Source organism: Prionailurus viverrinus, chromosome A3, assembly GCF_022837055.1.
Source record: "Prionailurus viverrinus isolate Anna chromosome A3, UM_Priviv_1.0, whole genome shotgun sequence".
NCBI classification, from domain to species: Eukaryota; Metazoa; Chordata; class Mammalia; order Carnivora; family Felidae; genus Prionailurus; species Prionailurus viverrinus.
This window is the reverse complement of record NC_062563.1, coordinates 31,610,193-31,627,574: the sequence shown is the minus strand read 5'-3', so window position 1 is coordinate 31,627,574 and position 17,382 is coordinate 31,610,193. Positions and strand designations below refer to the sequence as shown.

The 17,382-nt window shown below is 43.9% G+C and overlaps 1 protein-coding gene and 1 pseudogene across 1 annotated transcript in view; both read right to left on the bottom strand.

Annotated features, from left to right (window-relative positions):
• Positions 1 to 17,382, bottom strand: part of CDS2 (CDP-diacylglycerol synthase 2) — a 56,481-nt gene that overhangs the window by 25,962 nt on the left and 13,137 nt on the right. The window lies entirely within an intron of this gene.
• LOC125162537 (ATP synthase F(0) complex subunit C2, mitochondrial-like) lies at positions 15,203 to 15,621 on the bottom strand (annotated as a pseudogene).

The window sequence follows — 17,382 nt, the reverse complement described above, 5'->3', positions numbered from 1 at the left end:
TTCTCCTAGATTTCAAGTTCCACTTTGTGTCCAAGCTCTCCAGGCTTTATTTGAGATCAGTTTTAAGGCCTGTTTCTTATGAGAATACTCTTAGCCTTCAGTCTGACTCCTTTTCAGAGTCAGACTTCTTGTTGGAACTGTGCTGGCCTCTGGTCTGATTCCTTCTGGAACAAAGCTGTTCCTGTTGAAACTGTGCTTTTAGGAATTTTTTTCTGTGCTCTAGAGAAAAACCTCTAAGAAATGGGATTCCAGTCATCAGAACGCTTTGAGGGTGCCCCCTTTCTGGGACCCCAGTGAGTTTCATATTTAAAAACTATGGTCCCTGCATATGCACATTTATAACCAAATGGACTGACTTAATGAGAAGTAATTTAGGGCACCAATGGCCACTATGAGGAACTTCCAATCTCCCCAAACTTGTTTTTCTTGAATTAAATTAGAAAACTGTGGCTCCCTGGCACAAAAACAGACACTCAGATCAATGGAACAGAATAGAGAACCCAGAAATGGACCCACAAACATATGGCCAACTAATCTTTGACAAAGCAGGAAAGAATATCCAATGGAATAAAGACAGTCTCTTCAGCAAGTGGTGCTGGGAAAACTGGACAGCAACATGCAGAAAAATGAACCTGGACCACTTTCTTATACACAAAAATAAACCCCAAATGGATGAAAGATCTAAAAGTAAGACAGGAAGCTATCAAAATCCTCGAGGAGAAAGCAGGCAAAAACCTCTTTGACCTTGGCCACAGCAACTTCTTACTCAACACATCTCTGGAGACAAGGGAAACAAAAGCAAAAGTGAACTCATCAAGATAAAAAGCTTCTGCACAGCAAAGGAAACAATCAGCAAAACTAAAAGGCCACCGACAGAATGGGAAAAGATCTTTGCAAACGACCTATCAGATAAAGGGTTAGTATCCAAAATCTATAAAGAACCTATCAGACTCAACATGCAAAAAACAAATAATCCAGTGAAGAAATGGGCAAAAGATATGAATAGACACTTCTCCAAGGAAGACATCCAGATGGCCAACTGAAACATGAAAAAATGCTCAACATCACTCATCATCAGGGAAATACAAATCAAAACAACAATGAGATACCAACTCACACCTATCAAAATGCTAACATTAACAACTCAGGCAACAACAGATGTTGGCAAGGATGTGAAGAAAGAGATCTCTTTTGCACTGCTGGTGGGAATGCAAACTGATACAACCACTCTGGAAAACAGTATGGAGGTTCCTCAAAAAATTGAAAATATAACTACCCTACGACCCAGCCATTGCACTACTAGTTATTTATCCAAGAGATACAAGTGTGCTGTTTCAAAGGGGCACATGAACCCCCATGTTTATAGCAGCACTATCAACAATAACCAAAGTATGGAAAGAGCCCAAATGTCCATCGATGGATGAATGGATAAAGAAGATGTGGTGTGTGTGTGTGTGTGTGTGTGTGTGTGTGTGTGTACACATACATATACACACACACACACACATACATATACACACAATGGAATATTACTCGGCAATCAAAAAGAATGAAATCTTGCCATTTGCAACTACGTGGATGGAACTAGAGGGTATTATGCTAAGCGAAATTAGTCAGAGAAAGACAAATATCATATGACTTCACTCCTATGAGGACTTTAAGATACAAAACAGATGAACATAAGGGAAGGGAAGCAAAAGTACTATAAAAACAGGGAGGGGGACAAAACAGAAGAGACTCTTAAATATGAAGAACAGAGGGTTACTGGAGGGGTTGTGGGACGGGGGGTGGGCTAAATGGGTAAGGGGCATTAAGGAATCTACTCCTGAAATCACTGTTGCACTATATGCTAACTTGGATATAAATTAAAAAAAATAAAATAAAATTTAAAAATCTTAAAAAAAAGATATTTAGATATTAAAAAAAGAAGAAAACTGTGGCTCCTGAGAGACAGAACTCAATGGGATGCTTATTTTATTTTATTTTTTTTTTATTTTTAAGTAGGCTTCATACCCAGCACAGAGCCTAACATGAGGCTTGAACTCATGACTCTGAGGTCAAGACTGGAGCTGAGATCAAGAGTGGGATGCTTAACCGACTGAGCTACCCAGGCACCCTGGGATGCCTATTTTATTTGGCATCCCCCAAACATTTTCAAGATTCTTGAGATCCCCAAACATTTTCAAGAGTCTAAGTTTGCCTTTCTGCAAAAACACTATTTCTAAATTAACTGAGGCAACCAAATCATCTAAAGAAGTCAAAATGATTTCTGAGGCTTCTTTTTCTAACTAAATGGACCAACTTAAAAGTAATTTAGAACTTCAATGGCCATCATAGAGAACTTTCAATCTCCCTAAACTTACTTTCTCAAAACTGAATTGGATAGCCATGGCTCTAAAATTGTCAAAACTGAATAGGCTTTTGGGATTTTGAAGCTTCCAAACATTACCAGGAATCCCAAATTGCTGCTCTGCAAAATACAATTTCTAGACTAGTGGAAGAAAGCAAAGGGGGTGGAGGGGAAGGGCTTCTGTGGCTTCCTTTTTCCCTTCCTGTCTTTTGTGTCTCAGGATGTGTCTTGTGTTCAGTCCCTACCTTCTCTATATCACCCCCCTCCCATACTAACCCTTTCACTGAACTTCCCTTTTCCTCTGAACTTCTCCCCACTCTCTCCTTTTCTGAACCTAATAAAACCTGCTTCTTTAAAGTTAGGTCTTCTTGCTTTGGATTCTGTGTTTTCCCCTCGCTGCCCTTCCCATGCTCATACTGTCTCTGTCTCTCTCTCGAAAATAAATAAACATTAAAAAAATTAAAATTTAAAAAACAGGGCACCTGGGTGGCTCAGTTGGTTGAGTGCCTAACTTTGGCTCAGGTCATGATCTTACCCTTGGTGAGTTCAAGCCCTACATGGGGCTCTGTGCTAACAGCTCAGAGCCTGGAGCCTCCTTCGAATTCCGTGTCTTCCCCTCTCTCTGCCCCTCTCTCACTCACACTCTGTCTCTCAAAAATAAACAAACATTAAAAAAGATTAAAATTTAAAGTTAAGTCTTCTGAAGATCTGAATAAACCCCAGATTTCTTATGCTGCCTGGACCAAGGCCAAACTGCAAGCCAGAGTTAGAGTTTCCTAAAGTGACTCAGGACCCACGTTTGCGAGAGAATTTAACATAGTTACTCCAACTTACCACCCTGCTTTCTCAGATTTCTATCAGTCAGGCCATGTGCTTGTTGGTGAGAACCAGGCCTAGTGTGGGATGAAACTAACCCCATGAGAACATCCTAAAGGATTTAGAGAAATAAACCCCTAACTTTTGGCAAGATGCTAGAACAGTCACTGGAAATCTTCACTGGGCAATTACAGTAGCTTTTTCCAAGCCTGCTGATTGAGGAACAAAACTCAGGCTTGCACACGAAAGCCTGATGAACCTATTCATGACCATTATAATCAGCTTGTCTATAAAGAAGATTCTGGTCTTCCTTTAGAGGCTGAATCCACCTGGGTAGTTTAACTCTGTTTACTGAGATCTTTTAAAGGACCAGCATGAAATGGGAAATTGTGTCCACTCCAGAATTAGCTAGCTTGGCAAACCAGCTCTCTCACACGCTAGAGGAGTCACCTCAAAGAATTACCACTAGAGGCGCCTGGGCGGCTCAGTCGGTTAAGCGACCGACTTCAGCTCAGGTCACAATCTCGCGGTCCATGAGTTCGAGCCCCGCGTCGGGCTCTGGGCTGATGGCTCAGAGCCTGGAGCCTGCTTCCAATTCTGTGTCTCCCTCTCTCTCTGCCCCTCCCCCATTCGTGCTCTGTCTTTCTCTGTCTCAAAAATAAATAAACGTTAAAAAAATTAAAAAAAAATAACCACTAATTTTCTCAATTTTCTTTTTTTTAATTTTTTTTTAAATGTTTTTATTTATTTTTGAGACAGAGAGAGACAGAGCATGCGCAGGGGAGGGGCAGAGAGAGAGAGGGAGACAGAGAATCTGAAGCAGGCTCCAGGCTCTGAGCTGTCAGCACAGAGCCCGACGTGGGGCTCAAACTCACGAAGTGTGAGATCATGACCTGAGCTGAAGCTGGATGTTTAACCGACTGAGCCACCCAGGCGCCCCGTCTCAATTTTCTACTCTGGCAAATGAAGGGCCCTAACAGACCAAAACCCCCTGGTTTTCTGCTATCACTGCAAAGGGCCAGGGTACTGGAAAAAAGATCGTTACAGGGGCGCCTGGGTGGCTCAGTCAGTTAAGCGGCCGACTTCGGCTCAGGTCATGATCTTGCAGTCTGTGAGTTCGAGCCCCGCGTCGGGCTCTGGGCTGACAGCTCAGAGCCTGGAGCCTGTTTCGGATTCTGTGTCTCCCTCTCTCTGACCCTCCCCTGTTCATGCTCTGTCTCTCACTGTCTCAAAAATAAATAAAATGTTAAAAAAAAAAATTAAAAAAAAAAAAAAAAAAAGATCGTTACAAACATAAGGATTTCAGAAGCCTTCAGCCCGCTAGCCAGCTTTTCCAATGTCTTCTTAATTCCCAGTGACGGGGCTCTGAGGACCTACAGGGGCTCCTCCCAGTCCTCCCTCTTTTTTTTTTTTCCCCCCCAGTTCTCCCTCTTAATCAGCTTAGAAAAACCACTCTCCAGACTAAGAATGAATCTCTTTGTCTTAGTGGCCCCAGAGCTGCGTTCTCGGGGCTCAACAGCACTGCTATAAAGTAGGTCCTGTCTCACAGCATGAAAACAGTTCAAATAGTGGGGGTCTCTCATAAACCTCAACAGGTCCCTGTCTCTGCACCTGTTCCCGTTTAGGCCCTTTGAGATTCCCATCCTTTTTTCCTTAATTTCTCTACCCCATTCATTTACTAGGCCAAGATTTCTTAGGAAAGTATCATGCCAGAATTTCTCCCAAAAGAAAAATAATTCTAGAATCAAAATCACCACGGGGCACCTATGTGGCTCAGTAGGTTAAGGAACTGACTCTTGATTTCAACTCATGATCTCATGGTTTGTGGGACTGAGCCCCACACTGGGGTCTGCACTGATAGCGTGGAGCCTGCTTCGGTCGGTCTCTCTCTCTGTCTCTCTCTCTCTCTCTCTCTCTCTCTCTCTCTCTCTCCCTCCCCGTCTCTCACCTTCTCACCCTCTCTCTCTTTAAAAATAAATAAACTTAAAAACAAATTGCCAACCAGGTGAATTAGATGACCCTTCAACATCTTTTATTTGCTCCATGCTCCATCTCTAATAAAGGAGTCTGGGGACGCTGAGCACTTATCCCTATTGGACCAGTAGGGATAGATTCCTTTATGGGCAGATTCCTCAACTGATACTGGCAGAATTCACAGTGCACCTCCCATCAATATTCAAACAGATCCCTCAACACCTCTCCCCAAAAGTATATTAAAAAAAGAAACCCTTTGGGGCGCCTGGGTGGCTCGGTCGGTTAAGTGTCTGACTTCGGCTCAGGTCATGATCTCACGGTCCGTGAGTTCGAGCCCCGCGTCGGGCTCTGTGCTGACAGCTCAGAGCCTGGAGCCTGTTTCAGATTCTGTGTCTCCCTCTCTCTCTGCCCCTCCCCCATTCATGCTCTGTCTGTCTCTGTCTCAAAAATAAATAAACGTTAAAAAAAAAAAATATATATATATATAAATAAATAAACAAATAAATAAATAAATAAAAGAAACCCTTTAAGGCATCAAGCCCATAATACAGCACCATGGACTCAGGGCCTTATTATCCCCTGCGCTAGTCCCTGTGATACCCCAATTTTATCTGTCAGAAGACCCAGTAGCCAAGAATGGAGGTTAGTCCAGGACCTCAGAGCAATAAATAACAACATTATCCCTCGGTGCCCTGTTGTTCCTAACCCCCACACACTGACATCTGTTTACACTGAAAGCAAATTCTTTACTATAACTGTTCTATACAGTGCATTTTTAGTCTCCAGTTGATAAGGACAGCCAGTATCTTCTTGTTTTCATTTGGGAAGAACAGTACTATACCTGGACAGTAATGCTCCAGGGTTATACAGATAATCCTTCTTAACTTTTTACAAACCTTAAAAGCTGATTTGGAAGATATAAAATCTTCTGCAGGCTCTGGTTGGTTACAACATGGAGATGATTTGCTTCTCTCCTCCCTTTCTCAAACCTCTTCACAGGAGACAGCATTCACCTGTTCAAACTTTTGGCCTTAGGGGCACCTGGCTGGCTCAGTCGGTGGAGCATGTGGCTCTTGATCTCGGGGTTGTGTCCAAGCCCCACACTAGGTGTAGCAATTACTTAAAAATAATAATATCTTTTAAAAAATACAAAAAAAAAAAAACAAAAAACACTTTGGTCTTAAAGAGACATAAAGACTCTTTTTTTTTTTTTCGGTTTGCTCAAACTCCGGTTCCATTCCAAAACTACATTTTGCATTCAGATGAAACTCCTCATGACAGCTTAACACTGACAGATTACCTTTTGATTTCCGTGAAATTTACAGGAAACTCCTCTAACCAATGCAAATTTTTCATGGCTCGCTGATAGTTTTTATTTATAGGGTGAAAATGGTAAATCCTGTGCTGGGAATGCTAGTGCGACTCCTTCTGAAGCCACTGAAGCAGCACCTTCACCTTTAGCTACTTTAGCCCAAAGGGCAGAGTTATAAGCCCTTACTTGAGCTTATACCTTAGCCCAAGGTAAAACAGTAAATGTTTATATTGATAGTTGCTATGCCTTTGGGGTAACTCGTGACTTTGGAATGTTACGGAAATAACCAGGTGTCCCTACCTGCAATGGGAACAAAATCAAGTATGGTTCCTATGTCCAAAATTTATCAGATGCCATACTTCTGCTGGTTGCTCTGGCTACTGTTAAGATTACTGTGCATTCCAGATTCACTCCCTGAAGGCCAAATTAAACACCTTGCTGGTATTTCCACCAAAAAACACTGTTCTCAAGGAAACTAATGGCCTAACCTCTGTCATGTTCCAAAAGGATGTTCTCCCAAACGATAATTTGGGAAAAGTGACCAGAGATACCCAACAATTGGCCCCAGAGAGGGAAAAACAATATTGGAAATCTAATAATTGTTGGCTCAATACAAAGAGAACCCTGGTTTGGACAAAATAATCATCCATCCCTACCAGCAATTCTCAAATTCCTACTACTTACCACTGTACGTGCCTTAAACCATTAGTCTACTGACAAAATGATCTCATTCAAGAGCCAGTATGTTTTGATAATATTGATAAATATGTTTGGGTCATGGTTTGTATGTTTTTCACTGGACACACAAACTAATCACAGTGATTTCCTGTACTTCTTCTGGAGCCCCAAGGAAGAAGGCATGACTTTGTCCATGGGACTTCCACCTGCTGGGAAATCTTGCAATCATGTGAAGCCTCAAAACAAAAGTAATGTGAAAGACAGCAACCAAGGTTTGGTGACATCTGAGACCCCAGATTAAATTAGACCTGAAGCTAGAATTCCCTTGGTCTTTAAGTTTACATGAGCCAATGGATTCCTTTTTCCATTTTAATCAAATGTGAGCAGCTTCCTGCATTTATAACTAAAACCATCTTAGTTTTCTTCCTCTCCAATCACACCTTTTCTGTTCTTCCTCCCCACACTTCCTAAATGCGGGTTGTATTTCTACACCATATCCTTAATGATCACTCCACTGCCATCAGCCTCTCTTCTATGGACTCATCCTCCATAACACTAGTTGTGTCCCCTCCCCCAAGCTACAGCACTACACTTCAGCCTTCATGTCTGACCAGCACCCCAAACTCAGTAGGTCCAAACTTATCACCTCCTTTCCAACCCACACAAGCTCTTCTGTCTTCCTTCAATACCCTAATCAACCTGAGATGTACTCCATGGGAAGCACATCCTCATCACTGTCTCCAACCCCCTGTTGAAAACTACAGACCCCAAATGGTGTCACTTACACCAAGTTCCAATACCAGAGCTTAGTACCTAATCTAATTGCAGTTTCAACCTCCCCCAGAAATGTAGTCTTAACTGTGCAGTCAGAAGTTCTGGTCAATGGCAGTAAGTATGCCACATGGCCCTCTTCATCCCCCAAATGAAGAAAAGTAATCTGCATGAGAAGACCTTCAGCTTCTCCCCACTTGCCTGGAACAATCCTTTAGCTAGTAACTTTCTCCCCCGCACCCCCTCCCAAAAAAAACCTTCCATTCTATACAACTCCTCAGAGCTCCCCTCTATTTGCTAGATGGGATGCTGCCTGATTCATGAATCATTTAAGAAAAGCCAATTCAGTCTTTAAAATTCACTTAGTTGAACTGTTGTTGTGTAACACCCCCCACCCACCCTTCACCTCATCAGTTCTCAAACCATGTGACCAGGGTCTTCCCTTATTCCCATTCCCACTGCTAGTACCCTTGCTGAAGTCTGCACATCAACCTCTCTCTACTATGCTGGTCTCTCAATTGCTTTCTCCACCAATTCCTCCTTTCTCTAATTTATTCTGCACACACTCCCAGATTAATCTTCATGAAGCACAGTTCTGATCACACCCCGCCTCCACTCATCTTTGCCTAGTGAATTAAAGACCAACTGCCTCCCTTTCTGGGGCCTCCACACTCTGCACACACCACATGCTCCCACCAAACACAACTAACTACACTTTGGCCCTGATTACATCCCACTCTTCCTTCTCTCCCTTGCTCCTTGCCTTTTCTCCTCCCTGCTCATCCCTTAAATCCCATCCTAGAAGCCACCGAGACTCCAGGAAGGTCTTTCCTGATTCTCATCTGTAGTAGGAATTAAAAAAAAATGCTCCCTCCCTCAATATAAATTGACTTCTTAGGAACCTGTGGATATTACCTTACATTGCAGAAGAGTAAATATTCCCTCATATGGCAAACGGCGTGACTGAATTAAGGATCTTGAAAGGAGGTGTATTCTGGCCCCTAAATGCAGTCACTTGTACCCTTATAAGAGGGGGGCAGAGAAAAATCTGAGAGAGGAGGGGCAATGTGGCCAAAAGCCAAGGAATGCCAATAGTCACCAGAAGCAGGGCAGAGGCAAGGCACAGGATCCCCCCTGGATCTGAAAGGGGTACAGGCCGGCCAACACTTTCATTTCAGCCTGCTGGCCTCCAGAAGTGAGAGAATAAACTTCTGTTGTTTCAGATCACCCAGTTCGTGGTAATTTGTTAGAAGAGCCCCAGGAAATAAACAGCCCATCCTTCCCACCAGCTTTACCTCCTACAAATAAAGTTCCCACAGGATGTTACTTACACCTCTCTCACACCATTTGTTGCCCAAGTGTATTTATGTCAAGAGGGAACTTTCCATAATCTGATTTGATTTCGAACTCCTCAAAAATCGGGACTGCACTATTCATCTTTATCTTGAGTGCTCCTTGCCTTGAATTTGGTAAAAGCTACATAAGTGTTTCTTTAAAAACTCACTGAATTTTAATCAAATTCATCAACCTTTATCTATAAAGCCTAGAATCATGGCAGGCCAGCATTTCTCTGGGGAAGACCACCCTAGAGCTACAGCGCTACAAATCCAACTGGTGACTAAAAGGGTTGCATTTTCATCCTTCCCAAAGGTTAAAATGACTGGAAGGCCCCAGGGGGCGCCCATAAAACCCAGGGTGGCAATGAGCTATATTTCCAGACAGTCATAATGTTGCCAGGAATAATGAATAAGTGGGCAGAGTAAAACCTTTTAGAGCCCTGAATGGTTCAGACCTGCCCTACAAAAGGTAGGTCTGTGCACATTTCCCTTGAACAATGGGAAATGCTCCAGGAAGAGTACGAACACATTTGTCCTTTGAGCTGATCGGACTAATTAGTGGAAGGGCCCTTCCAACACTAACACTTCAAAATGCTACCCTCATATTAAAAAAACACCCACTTTGTTCTTCATAACACTACTACCACCTGAAATTATTACACATTTGTCTGCCTCCGCTGGAGCACAAACTCCATGTAGAAGGGACTTTGGGGGGCGCCTGGGGGGCTCAATCGGTTAAGCCTCCGACTTCAGCTCAGGTCACGATCTCATGGTTCATGGGTTCGAGCCTCTCATAGGGCTCTCTGCTCTCAGCACAGAGCCTGCTTCAAATCCTGTCTCCCTCTCTCTCTGCCCTTCCCCCATTCACTCTCCCCCCCAAAAAACAAAAGTTAAAATAAACATTAAAAAAAAAAAAAAAAAGAAGGGACGTTGGTTATTCACTGCTACATCCCCATGGCCTACAACACTGTCTGATATATCTGAGGTCCCCAGTAGTACAGGTTTCTTCAGAAAGGGAGGAAGAGTGGGAAGATGACAAGTTAAGGAACAATTAAACAGTTCTCCGTTTCTGACTCTGTAGGTTAAAACAGCAAGCATAACTTCTCACATAACCAGTTGCTCTGCACGAAATGGTCCTGTCTCACTGTGTTCCCCCAGATTTGCACATTCCCTAAGTAGAAGGAATGGGAAATTTTTAAGAATGTCCTAAGGATGAGGCATCAAACATCCAAGAGAATAAAGGTGGTAGGAGAATGAGAAAAGAATCTCCAGCAGCTACTGACTGCTTTCCTGTCCAGCAATCTTGCAAAAGGGAAATACCTGCTTCCTGCAGCTCGGGCTTCTAGAAGCTAAGCCCCTGTCCAACTTGTTGTTGCCCCAGACAGATGCAACAACCAAGAAAATCACTCACCATCTTTGCAACAGGTGCAGCTGTGGCGGCCACTCCAGTCTCTGCACTGTGGACAGGCTGGCTCTTGTGCCCACCCAATTCTGTCTCAGCTGACAGTTGAGGTTTGATGAATAAACTCTAACACCTCAGTAATCTGGCATTAAGGAGAAATCTGCGAATCCACAGTGAAACTTCTCAATAACCAAAATGTACCTATTTCATCAACAAAAAAATGGCTCTTAATGTTCAGGATTGTAAATCTTCTACCCAAAGATTATTATGCACTTCTGCAAGGAGGACACTTATTTAACAGGGCATCATTCTAGGTTTCCTTCGTTAAAAAAAAAAAAAATTCAGCTGAGTAAATTTTAAAGCTCTCATTGGCTTTTTTGAATGATTCTTGAATAGGGCGGCATCCCTCTAGAAGACAGAAAGGAGCTCTGACAAGCTGTACAAAATGAAAGACTTTTATAGGCAGAAGGGAGTAGGAATAAGGAAGTCACGCTAGGCCCAAGCAGATTGGTTACTGTGAGATCGTTTTCCTTTAGGGGACAACAGGGGTCTATAAGGCAGATTACCTAACTGGTGCTATCAGATGACTTCTGACTGGTTTAAGATTCCATTTCTGCGAGAGCCAAAACTAAGTTTCAGTTTGGTGATGTAATGCTTAGCGAAAGTGACTCCATTTTTGGGCCAGCTATGTTGTTTTCAACACCTGAAATCTCTACTGTTCTTCTGGCTGGGCAGGACTCAGGGGCTAATGAATAAAGATGCCGCCTGCCCCAATAGTACAGACCCCGTGCTTCATGCTTAAGTTTGAATCCCAGAGTATCCTCCCTCATTATCAGGCCACTGGCTAGCTGCAGACCTGTCTTGAGAGTGTTTCCAAGCTGCCTCTCTCCCAGAGAACTCTATCAAGGATGGAGAACTCAGATGGCCCAGGTTCTTAGAACTAGGCCTGACCTGAGAATGGACACAGTGCGTGAGTAATTCACAGCTCAAGAGGGTCCTCAGGCTCAGTGCCCAATCAAGGACTTCTAGGCATGCGCTGTTAGACACCAGCCCCTGCTGCTCTCAGAGCATTTACTCCAAGAGGTCGTGGCTGGGAGCAATAATCTCTCAATCAGAAAGGCTTGAGAATGACAAGACCACATGACACTTAGGCCCTGCAGGTAAGTTTCCTGCAGCCTGAGGGAGACATGGGGTGAGAAGAATTATCTATCTGTAGGCTTCTACACAGAGAGAAGGAAATGCAGGTCAGCACAGTGCTTTGTGGCAGGTGACAGGGAGGAGCTGTCTACACCCAGTCCAACTCATCTGTCATTCCTGCATGCTATCTATACACCAGCAGAGTTTCATTCTATTAGGGGGAGGCAGAGGATGAATGCCATGAGAGCCTCCAAACCACACAACCTCCAAAACAGTGAGCAAATGTATACCATGCATATTCACAAAAACATTTGCGGTACTTAAGAATACTGGAATTCACTAAGGCTACATTAATAATGAATATCAATCCTGTAAACACAAGTAAGAGGGAGTGATAAACTAGACAAAAACAAAAAGGCTGCAACCGACTTTCCAAAGAAACAAGTCTATCTCAAGAAGAGATCTCAGAGGCATGGGGAAAGGGGGAACCAGTATACGCTGTGTGATCTTAGAAGAAATAACGTCACCTTCTGGACCTCAGCTTTTTCACCTATAAGAAAGAAACAATTCTTGTCTCAGGGGTATTGGGGAGATAAAATAAGATAGGTGTTTTTCAGACTGTGGATTGAAACTTACTGGGTCTTAAAATCAGTTCAGTGGATCACAACTAGCAAAAAATAAAATCAAATATGGCGCCAGAAGTCAAGCTACTCCTGAAAGGGGTACATGTCATGTTAACATAATGTGGCACTTCAGTATTAGAAATAAATCCTGACATGCCAATATTTTCTTTTTGCTCTACAACAACTCTAGTCACTACGCTCAACAAATTCTTCCTGCAACCAGAGCCCTGGTTCTCACTGCCTGGCCAGCTGCTAATCTTCACAGCTGACTTAACACCACTCCACCTTCTGACAACCATATGCGCTAGGGACAGCTAAGTCTGACAGCAACCAAGGAGCTTATGACCAAGTCGGCAGGAGAGCTGTGCTCTCAAGCTTTCTTCTCCCAGGGACAGTCAGTTTTGCCTCCCTGCCAGGAACATCATGACAGATCAACATGCCTTTACTGAATCTCATGGGACCTGCACAAATCTAAGACAAGGAGTCCAACTCCAGAGACTTTCTTTACTGATGAGACAGCACCTACCCAGAACTTGAACAATCTCCATAGGAGACTGGAGAAGGAAGGAAGATGAAGAAATGGGGTGCAGGAATAGAGAGGGTGCCACAGAGGAGCTAGGGCTGAGGTGGGCATCAGGGGATGAGGGCTCTATGCCACGTGTGCTTCACATTGCTGTAGCCTCGAGCCTCCTTGCAGCCTGCAGGGCCTGTGCTGAGATGCCCCTGCTTCCAGCATGCAGGCCCCAAGGAACTCTGGGGCCACTGCCCCCACTTCCTCTCTCCAAGACTGTTGCAGAGTGAGGCAAGTACTCTCCCACCCCCATGGGGCCCTGTTGGCCAATGCTGAGACCCTCACAGGTCTTCCTGTGTTAGGGCCAATTTGGCCAAACCATGGAAGAAAATGACTGGGGAGACCAGGAGACCAGGAAGGCAGAATGGCAAAACAAAGTGCATGGAACTCAGATTCAGCCTCCCTGGGTTCAAATTCTCACTTGAATTTCGGGCCTTTTAGCTCATCCTTGTAAAATCGGAGCCGATACTTTTTTTTTTTTAAGTTTATTTATTTATTTTGAGAGAGGGAGAGAGAGTGCGTGTGTGTGAGCAGGGGAGGGGCAGAGAGAGTGGGAGAGAGAGAGTCCCAAGCAGGCTCCACGCTGTCAGTACAGAGCGGGATGCAGGGCTTGATTCCACGAACTGTGAGATCATGACCTGAGCCGAAATCAAGAATCAGACACTTAACCAACTGAGCCACCCAGGCATCCTGCAACCAATACTTATAATCCAGGAAGCCTGCCTTTAGATATACATACAAGTGGCCAGCTGGTCGCTGCATGATCAGTCAGGCCGTATAATAACATCATAGCCCTACTGAACAGCGCCCCCTGGCCCTCAAATACCTGCCAGGTGATCACTGCACCATGTCTATGGAAAACAAATCATCATTGTAAAAAAAAAAAAAATCCTTTAGGAACAATATCACTTTAGCTCTTTCAGCTCCCTTAACTATTAAAAAAAAACCTCTTATAATACGGCCATGCCAACAGAAAAAAATCAGGAGAGACAATTTGCCAAATACAAATAACCTGTATACTTATTTAACCTCACTAATAATCAATGACTTAAAAAAGAAAATGGCCATAGAAGCCATCTTCTCACATCAGGGTGAATAAATAGATAAAGAGAATATTCACTGTGAACGAGGCTTGGAGAAAACCAGTACACTCACATAGGGCTCACACAAATATAAATTAGTACCACCTTTCTGAAAGGCAATTTGGAAAGACGTATTAAGAGCCTTTAAATGATTCACATCTCCTCTGATCTAGCCATTCCTTGATGAGAACTATATCCAAAATGAGTATCTGGAGAAATGTATCATTTACACGAGGATGTGCATCACACCATTATAAGAAGAACCAATTTATATGATCTACTTAACGAAAATAGGGAAAAACACCAAGCAGCCAGAGAAAAAAGATTAGCAGGACGTGATAAAAATGTTAGCAGCAGCTACATTCTGGGTAGTAAAATTAAAGGTAATTTAAATTTTTTAATATTTTCTCATCACCTCACATTTTCCACCAAACAAGTATTGCTTCCATAATTTAAAAAAAAGTACTAAATGGATACATCTAAGCCTCTCAATTCCTCTGTGCTGACATCTCTACTGGCTTCCCCCTAAACTCTCTGGTCTGGCCCTCAAGGCCTTCCCATTGGGACCCCTGACTCATTCTTGGTCCATCTTTCCAGACACATTCCTGCTCCTCCAGCTCAAATGTCACCACCCCACAAGACTTTCCTCCGCCCCCGCCCTGGCAGTGCTGAACACTTCAGAATGATGAGCAAGGCCTAGAATCCCACACGGATGACCATAGGAGGCAACATGAGATTCTTCAAAAGTAACCAAAACAACCAGCCCCCGAGGTCAGCTTCCACAACCACATCACCTATACTGAACTCATCAAAGCTAAGAGAGATCTGTGATGAATGAAGATGGACATCCCAGGCCAAATTTCCCTGGAAAAAAGGGGAGCCCTGAAAAAATCTCAACCCATCCTGGTTTCCCATCCCCTTTTTGGTCCCCTGGACACTAAAAGTCTTTGTTTTCAACTTCAAATAGTGGCTCATTCTCGTACTTTGGACATTTTTTTAAATCTTATTAATACAGTATTTATTTGTCTTTCTTCTGTCAAACCCTGAGCCAACCACTTTCCACAGGCTGCCTGGGGAGGTATAGGAAAAGGAACATACAGGGCAGATGAGACTCAGGAAAAAGATCTATGGGAGGTGGAGACAGCTACTTCACACGGCAAAGGAGGTGAGAAAGCCCACCATCAGGAAAAAGAGCCCCATGGCCTCCAAGAAGGCAAAGCCCAGGACGACACAGAAGAAGAGCTGTTGCTTCAGAGAAGGGTTCCTGACATAACCAACGATGGAAGTACCAAACACTGTCCCAATTCCAGCCCCAGAGCCAGCCACCCCTCCCGCGGCAGCCCCAGCCCCAATGAACTTGGCTGCTGTGTGGACGTCCCTTGAAATGGCACTGGTTTGGAAGCTGTGGCTGGGAATAAGTAAGGCATGGGACTGCCAAAGCTGCTAAGGCTCTCAACTTTCAGTGGTTTTAACACCGCTGCTCAACAGCTGAGAAGTGCTCCTGACAAAGAAGGGGTGGAGACAAACTCTGCCCAGGTGTACATTTTCAGGGGACGAGGGGCTGTGGCAGGAGAGCTGTGCCCAGTGCAGAGAAGACAGAGAGCTCCTATTTTAGATACTTTAAGACCAATGAGAAATGTAAGAGTCGTGTTAGAATGCCAAACCCAACACTCCAGATAATTCTTCCTGAGATCCAGGAAACAGGATGTCTAACCATTTCTCCTAGGACTCAAGCAGGACCCTCAAGCAGAACGATGAGATGCCACCTGTCTGATAAAAAGCCTCTAGGAAAGGCGAATATCTCTGGAAGAAATGGCCCTTTGTCAGAAGTGCTCAAAATAGCTACTCTGCCATGGCGTGTTTTCAGCAGACCACTATGTGAAAACTGAAAATTCTCTGTACAGAGAACTCTATGGAACAGACAGAAGATAGAAATGGCAACTGTTCTGGAAAACTGAGAGTCTGGCTGACATCCCTGTAAGAAAACAAAGCCCATGTGGCTCTTGTTCGCCCAACACTATAGGAGATGACAGACATCAGTCTCAACACGGCACAGAGCAGATTGTAGTGGGAGATTCTATTTAAACTAGCCAGGGAAGAATGTCCTTGGGCTTCTACAACTACCCTCATACTCAAAGTAGGATGGGACACTATACACCTACAGTGGAAGGGAACAGAAAAGATTCATGATTTATGCCTTCGGAGGTAAGCCCCTGGAAAAAACTGGCTACAGACAATCAGAATGCAGGCTGGCTCGTCAGTCCCCCTGAGCCTGCTTACACATGTGACATAATGGTACCCCTTCTCAACTGATTATTTTTCCACCAATGACCTCTTATTTAGAAGACTATTATTATTTTGAAGACTGAACTTATTAGTAACTGATTTATTTCTCCAAAGAAAACTGCCATGTCGCACTAAGACCCTAACCATGGCATGCTTGTTAGGCCCTTCAGGTAGCAAGACAGCCCTGCCAGGATTTTCAGCAATTGACTGTTCCAACATCTAGGGAACATACATTTCCGCTGCATTGGTGGAAAGAGGCTACATGTGCGATAATCATTTTTATCTGAAACCATCTTGTTAAAGCAGCACCACCGCTGGCTATCTTGAACAGGTACAATTTCTTAAGAATTAAGATCATCATTTTAGGGGCACCTGGCTGGCTCAGTCGGTAGAGCATGCAACTCTTGATCTGGGGTCGTGAGGTCAAGCCTCACGTTGAGGATAGAGATAACTTAAAAAAAGAACAAGAAGACTGTCATTTTAGGTAACACTTACTGCTCTGCCCTATAGAGAGATCACAAGATATAAATTAGAGGAGGGGTATGAAACTGAGAGCCTGGTTTTTTTTCTCTACCTTTAGAAAAATGTTGCTGGACATAGTTGGGAACTACTGGGATGCAGGGAGTTTTCTGGATATTACTCTTGTTTGCCAGACATTTATGGACCACTCACCAATAGATCCCCAAGGCCTGTGCCCGGACGGTTCTCCCACTAAGCAGCAGGCAGCTCCTTGTGCTTGATCCCGTGGCCCTTCTTTCCTATTCCCACACCTGTGAAACAGCCCCTCTTTTCTCCTTGCCTGGCTGTCAGTGACTCGGCTGTCTACCACCACCAGAGGAGACCCTGAGCCACCAAAACTGGGCTTTTCTACTCTCTACCTTCGTCTTCCCACAGCTTTGCTTCTTCACTGCTATGTAGAATGCCTGCCAACTTTTCATAGGCATCTTCAGGCCCATGGAAGTGCTCACAGTTCTCCGTTTGTCCCAACATCCATTCTCCTTTCCTTCCATCGTAATAGGAACCCCAAGGTTTAGTCAAGCACA